The sequence below is a fragment of the Thermobia domestica genome, chromosome 8 (genome assembly GCF_964235325.1).
Source record: "Thermobia domestica chromosome 8, izTheDome1.hap1.1, whole genome shotgun sequence".
Classification (NCBI taxonomy): Eukaryota; Metazoa; Arthropoda; class Insecta; order Zygentoma; family Lepismatidae; genus Thermobia; species Thermobia domestica.
The window spans coordinates 247,080,951-247,088,360 of NC_137461.1; positions in this window are offsets into that span (position 1 = coordinate 247,080,951).

Here is a 7,410-nt window from a genome sequence, read left to right on the forward strand (position 1 = left end):
TTCCAAAACAAGTCTATTTCTGAAAATAGTTCTGTTTTGAGAAATGTGTGATGCTTATTTTGCAATATTTGTGTATACTGTGCAGTTTGTTTAGACCGTTTCTGGATACACATATGATTGATAGACAGTTTGTATCTGACAATATAGGCATTGAATTTCTACTCATAGACTTTGTCATAAACTTGAAAAAAAAAACAAATAGAAAAAATAAAAAAAAATATGTTTTGATACAATTGTGCTTATATTGCATAAACTTATTCTGATATTTATGATTGCATCATCATGATGAAATTTTTGTGATACGCGTTGTCTTATTTCTTTATTCTAAACAGTTGCGATTCATTTTCTACGGTTATAATTGTTTCTTTACTCATTTATAAATATTCATATAGACAAAATTTTCAAACCAATTTTTGAAGAGAACTTTTCAGCAACTGTAAATAATTTTCAAACTAAAATATTTAATCAGAAAATTTTGAATCTATCGTCTGTTTCAATAGCGTGGCTATATGAGATGGGACCTACTGATTAACGTGGAATTCGAACCACATGAGCTCTCGCCGGGAATCGAACCAGGGCAAAGTTTCAAAGAGTTCAAGAAGATTCAACTGTGAAATATTTAATCAAAGATGGTGAAACAAAATATTTCTAAACCAGTAACAAAAAAGAAAACCAAGAATTGAAACCAAAATTTTCAAATTAAACAAATGGAACTAAAAATTTCATTTTTTTCAATCAAAATTCCCAAATTACAGATTTTGAACCAGAGATTAAAAAAACCAAATGGGGCCGCGGACGCTCAGTGGTAAAGCGTTCATCTCAGGTGCATGGGGTACCTGGTTCGATACCAGCAAAGTGGACTTTGTGGTGGGAAATATCGTATGTGTCATCGTGTGTTCTGTCGTTTCCTACCACTTTCTTCATTCCACCATTTTCTCTTATTTCTCATTATCACTGTCTCCTTTAGCCTAGCCGGCATACCCTCTGGAACGCGGCATAACCGCGGCGATTTCGTTAAGACGTAACATTTTGGAGCTCGACCCTTAAGTCACGTCCAGCCGGCACTGTTCTGTTTCGGTCATCAATGACGGAAGGTACCCCTATCCTTGGAGGAAGATAACGGGATTGAAATCGGCAGGAAAATGTTTTTTTTAAATTGATTTTTGCAAACAGTATATATACCATATTTTTATATTTATTTTTTAATTTTCATTTTTATTTTTTCTTTTGGTTCATTTTACTTTTTTTCTTGCCATCTTTCCATAACTTTGGAAAGAATAGCAGATGGTAAAATATGGAAATTTACTAGTCACTGAATTAAGTATCTATGACAGTAAGAGTAATTTTAAGATCTCCATTTATGAAAGTGTAGATAATACAGGAACTCACCTTCTCATAAGATCATCTTGATTTATGACGCTTTTGAGTGATGTAATTCAAGAACTAAAATTATTACTACGTATCGTAGGAGTCGTGGGCTGCGTTATTTTTTCAAAGGAAAGAGGGGATACACGTTCGTGATAAAGTTACCTAATTTTATCTGTATTCAGATAAAAATAGAAATTCCTGTTGACTCAATTTCTGGGCTATTCTTACGTATACGCTACCCTTACGTCACAACAGTGGTCACTAAAAGGTCAGGAAACTCTCTGCCTGTGTGCTTTGGTGCGGTGTACTCTGTGGAAAAATAGTATGCTGATATTATGTTGTACGATTATTCAAACTTACTCTTCAGTGTAAAATCAATTTCAGGTATGTAGAAAACGCAATTTGTTAGTCTCTTTGCGTTGGCAAAGAGAAATTGTAGGGATGGAGATTAAGGAGACTGGAAATTCGGACTTTACCACCTTCTCCGATATTTATATCACTAACTGTAGTATTTTGGATCTCTCGTTGCAACTTTGGCTCTTTAGACAACATTATTTCGCCTTGTAGTCATGAGTTAGCGATTATGGTAAAGGTATTCAGACATTCATTAAGGTATTCACAAAATTTGTTCCAATGGTCACAATCATGGATAAAATATTGTAATAGAAGATAGCTTGAGTAAATTACGATTACTGACGAAATCCTTAATTAGTTAGTTATGAAAAAAGTCATTAATACTTCTGTAGTGTAATGTAGAAATACTTAACTATTCTTCCAATAAAATTGTCTGATTGAAAGAAACGTTTCAATTTGTACGCGATATCCTTTGTTGTAGAGTTACTAACCACTACCAGCTGTGGAGTTTAGGTTGACAGTCATACTATGCTAGACAATCCTGTTATGAGTAATTTTGATAACGCCCCTTTTCTTTATAAGTATCTTGTGAACTTGGATGCTGATGACAGAAGGCTTAACTCTCGGGGCAGTACAAGTTGCAGATTACACATTACCTTGCTCAAGGGACATCTGCCGTTGCAGTAATTCAATTCTACGTTTTTGCAGTTTTAGTTACACTATACTCAAGAGAAGTTCGTGAATTGTTTAGGCAACTGAACTATATTGTGAGACATCGCTCTGAACGGAAGAATTGTCAGAATCGAAGCTTCCAAGAGGAGTTTCACTCTTCCCCCAACCTTTCTCTCTTGATACCTACTCTGTCACTTGGCACTTACGGTGTTTCAGTAGTAAAATGTTTCCTTACCAAGATTTGTGTAGAGGAACAGTTCAGGAACAACCTTGATAATGGTGGACACTAGATTCCAATCTCATACTTGGTAAGTATATTTCTTTTCCAGGACCTACCCACAAACCACACGACTAGTGTTCTGTATCCTACGTTGTTACTTGAAAGTAAGGTAGCTACTTGACCATTGCCAACTCCCACAGTTTTTGGTGCTAAGGCACAGGGTGTAAACCACACACACATAATTACCTTCATATCTTTCGTGATATTACAACGGAAGGTTACCTTCATACCTAAAAGACATTTCCTTAAATCTTACATTTAACAATATGTACATAAGTGAGGATGTATATAGTATATCTTAGTACTTACAGAGTTTTCCAAGAACAAAACAAAAGTTGAAAATTATTGTGATTGCTACGGCCAGTATCCAGACATTCACAGATATCATATTGTTTTATGAATCGTGTATGCCGTAAATTTAGAAGGAAAACCCTTTTATCTTCAGTATACGTATTTCAAGCTTTGTTTTTTACACAATAATTAAATGTTTCTTAAATGGGATTTCTTTTTAAAAGAGCAAAATACTTTAAAATTAGAATATGCTCGTTTCTTATTGGTTCTTAGTTCTGACGTAAATTTGCTTGTTTGTTCTTATTATCTAATAATATATGTAATGTTTTTCGTTCTATGAAATTGTGTTACGTAATGCATATTTAAGTAAATCTTTTTTTTTTTTTTTTTAATAGGCAATATTGCTACGTTTTAAAATTCGTTCCGAGAAGAACGTAAAATTACACTTAATGAATAGCACAACTATATGTGAAAATTACTTTTTCACGTGAAGATTAAACATGCTTTCAGATGTGAAGGATAGATTACATACTAATATATAGCATGAGATTATTTATTTTACATGTATAAAATACTGTTTTCTGTGAAAAATGCAAAGTCAAGAAAGAAACGTGGGTGTGAAATTAATTAATTCGATATTCCAATTCTCTTCAAACCGACAAACGAATACCTCTGTATCTGTTCGTCTGTTTGTACCGATTTAAATATATTCGGCTATACCATTCAGAACATCGAAACTTAAGTCGCGTGAAGTTGGCCCAACCACATCATAGAAATACAAAAAAAAATTATGTCAAGATTTAGTGCTTAATTAGTGCTAATTAGTGCTCAAGACCGCAGAATTAGTGCTCAATTGGTTTTCGAGATATATTGATTATTAAGATGGTTGGGCCAACTTCACGCTTTCTATAAGTTGTTTCAAAATTCAAATTAAACGGTATAGGTAATTAGTGCTTAATTAGTGCTCTTCATCCCACATGGTCCCAGAATTAGTGCTCAATAAATAAGGGTATACGGGGCATATGTATTTTTGGGGTGAATGTGAGTTGGCCCAACCACTTCGAAAGAAATCAAAAATTTTCATGTCACGAATTAGTGCTTAATCAGTGCTTTCAATCCCAAATGGTCCCAGAATTAGTGCTCAATTTATTCTCGAGATATATTGATTATTAAGATGGTTGGGCCAACTTCACGCTTTCTAAAAGTTGTTTCAAAATTCAAATTAAACGGTATAGGTAATTAGTGCTTAATTAGTGCTCTTCATCCCACATGGTCCCAGAATTAGTGCTCAATAAATAAGGGTATACGGGGCATATGTATTTTTGGGGTAAATGTGAGTTGGTCCAACCACTTCGAAAGAAATCAAAAATTTTCATGTCACGAATTAGTGCTTAATTAGTGCTTTCAATCCCGCATGGTCCCAGAATTAGTGCTCAATTTATTCTCGAGATATATTGATTATTAAGATGGTTGGGCCAACTTCACGCTTTCTAAAAGTTGTTTCAAAATTCAAATTAAACGGTATAGGTAATTAGTGCTTAATTAGTGCTCTTCATCCCACATGGTCCCAGAATTAGTGCTCAATAAATAAGGGTATACGGGGCATATGTATTTTTGCGGTAAATGTGAGTTGGCCCAACCACTTCGAAAGAAATCACAAATTTTCATGTCACGAATTAGAGCTTAATTAGTGCTTACAATCCCGCATGGTCCCAGAATTAGTGCTCAATTTATTCTCGAGATATATTGATTATTAAGATGGTTGGGCCAACTTCACGCTTTCTAAAAGTTGTTTAAAAATTCAAATTAAACGGTATAGGTAATTAGCGCTTAATTAGTGCTCTTCATCCCACATGGTCCCAGAATTAGTGCTCAATAAATAAGGGTATACGGGGCATATGTATTTTTGGGGTAAATGTGAGTTGGCCCAACCACTTCGAAAGAAATCAAAAATTTTCATGTCATGAATTAGTGCTTTCAATCCCGCATGGTCCCAGAATTAGTGCTCAATTTATTCTCGAGATATATTGATTATTAAGATGGTTGGGCCAACTTCACGCTTTCTAAAAGTTGTTTCAAAATTCAAATTAAACGGTATAGGTAATTAGTGCTTAATTAGTGCTCTTCATCCCACATGGTCCCAGAATTAGTGCTCAATAAATAAGGGTATACGGGACATATGATTTTTGGGGTAAAAGTGAGTTGGCCGAACCACTTCGAAAGAAATCAAAAATTTTCATGTCACGAATTAGTGCTTAATTAGTGCTTTCAATCCCACATGCTCCCAGAATTAGTGCTCAATTTATTCTCGAGATATATTGATTATTAAGATGGTTAGGCCAACTTCACGCTTTCTAAAAGTTATTTCAAAATTCAAATTAAACGGTATAGGTAATTAGTGCTTAATTAGTGCTCTTCATCCCACATGGTCCCAGAATTAGTGCTCAATATATAAGGGTATACGGGGCATATGTATTTTTGGGGTAAATGTGAGTTGGCCCAACCACTTCGGAAGAAATCAAAAATTTTCATGTCACGAATTAGTGCTTTCAATCCCGCATGGTTCCAGAATTAGTGCTCAATTTATTCTCGAGATATATTGATTATTAAGATGGTTGGGCCAACTTCACGCTTTCTAAAAGTTGTTTAAAAATTCAAATTAAACGGTATAGGTAATTAGTGCTTAATTAGTGCTCTTCATCCCACATGGTCCCAGAATTAGTGCTCAATAAATAAGGGTATACGGGGCATATGTATTTTTGGGGTAAATGTGAGTTGGCCCAACCACTTCGAAAGAAATCAAAAATTTTCATGTCATGAATTAGTGCTTTCAATCCCGCATGGTTCCAGAATTAGTGCTCAATTTATTCTCGAGATATATTGATTATTAAGATGGTTGGGCCAACTTCACACTTTCTAAAAGTTGTTTCAAAATTCAAATTAAACGGTATAGGTAATTAGTGCTTAATTAGTGCTCTTCATCACACATGGTCCCAGAATTAGTGCTCAATAAATAAGGGTATACGGGGCATATGTATTTTTGGGGTAAATGTGAGTTGGCCCAACCACTTCGAAAGAAATCAAAAATTTTCATGTCATGAATTAGTGCTTTCAATCCCGCATGGTTCCAGAATTAGTGCTCAATTTCTTCTCGAGATATATTGATTATTAAGATGGTTGGGCCAACTTCACGCTTTCTAAAAGTTGTTTCAAAATTCAAATTCAACGGTATAGGTAATTAGTGCTTAATTAGTGTTCTTCATCCCGCATGGTCCCAGAATTAGTGCTCAATAAATAAGGGTATACGGGTCATATGTATTTTTGGGGTAAATGTGAGTTGGCCCAACCACTTCGAAAGAAATCAAAAATTTTCATGTCACGAATTAGTGCTTAATTAGTGCTTTCAATCCCAAATGGTCCCAGAATTAGTGCTCAATTTATTCTCGAGATATATTGATTATTAAGATGGTTGGGCCAACTTCACGCTTTCTAAAAGTTGTTTAAAAATTCAAATTAAACGGTATAGGTAATTAGTGCTTAATTAGTGCTCTTCATCCCACATGGTCCCAGAATTAGTGCTCAATAAATAAGGGTATACGGGGCATATGTATTTTTGGGGTAAATGTGAGTTGGCTCAACCACTTCGAAAGAAATCAAAAATTTTCATGTCACGAATTAGTGCTTAATTAGTGCTTTCAATCCCGCATGGTCCCAGAATTAGTGCTCAATTTATTCTCGAGATATATTGATTATTAAGATGGTTGGGCCAACTTCACGCTTTCTAAAAGTTGTTTCAAAATTCAAATTAAACGGTATAGGTAATTAGTGCTTAATTAGTGCTCTTCATCCCACATGGTCCCAGAATTAGTGCTCAATAAATAAGGTATACGGGGCATATGTATTTTTGGGGTAAATGTGAGTTGGCCCAACCACTTCGAAAGAAATCAAAAATTTTCATGTCACGAATTAGTGCTTAATTAGTGCTTTCAATCCCGCATGGTCCCGGAATTAGTGCTCAATTTATTCTCGAGATATATTGATTACTAAAATGGTTGGAGCAACTTCACGCTTTCTAAAACTTGTTTCAAAATTAAAATTAAACTGGATAAGTAATTAGTGCTCTTCATCGTACATGGTCCCAGAATTAGTGGTAAATAAATATGTGTACACGGGGCATATGTACGTTTGTTGTAAATTTGAATTTTGCCCAACTACTTACTGTTAGAAAAGAATAAAAATTTCTCATGTCAGCAATTAGTACCTGATTTTTGCTCTCAATCCCGCGAGGTCCAAGATTTTTTGTTTAATAAGTAAGTACATATGCGACATATTTATTTTTGGGGGATATATGGCGTTGTCCTAAGCACTTACAAGAAAATGGAAATTTTCACGTTGAGAGTTATTGTTTGATTAGTGTTTTCAATCTCACATTATGCCAGAATGCT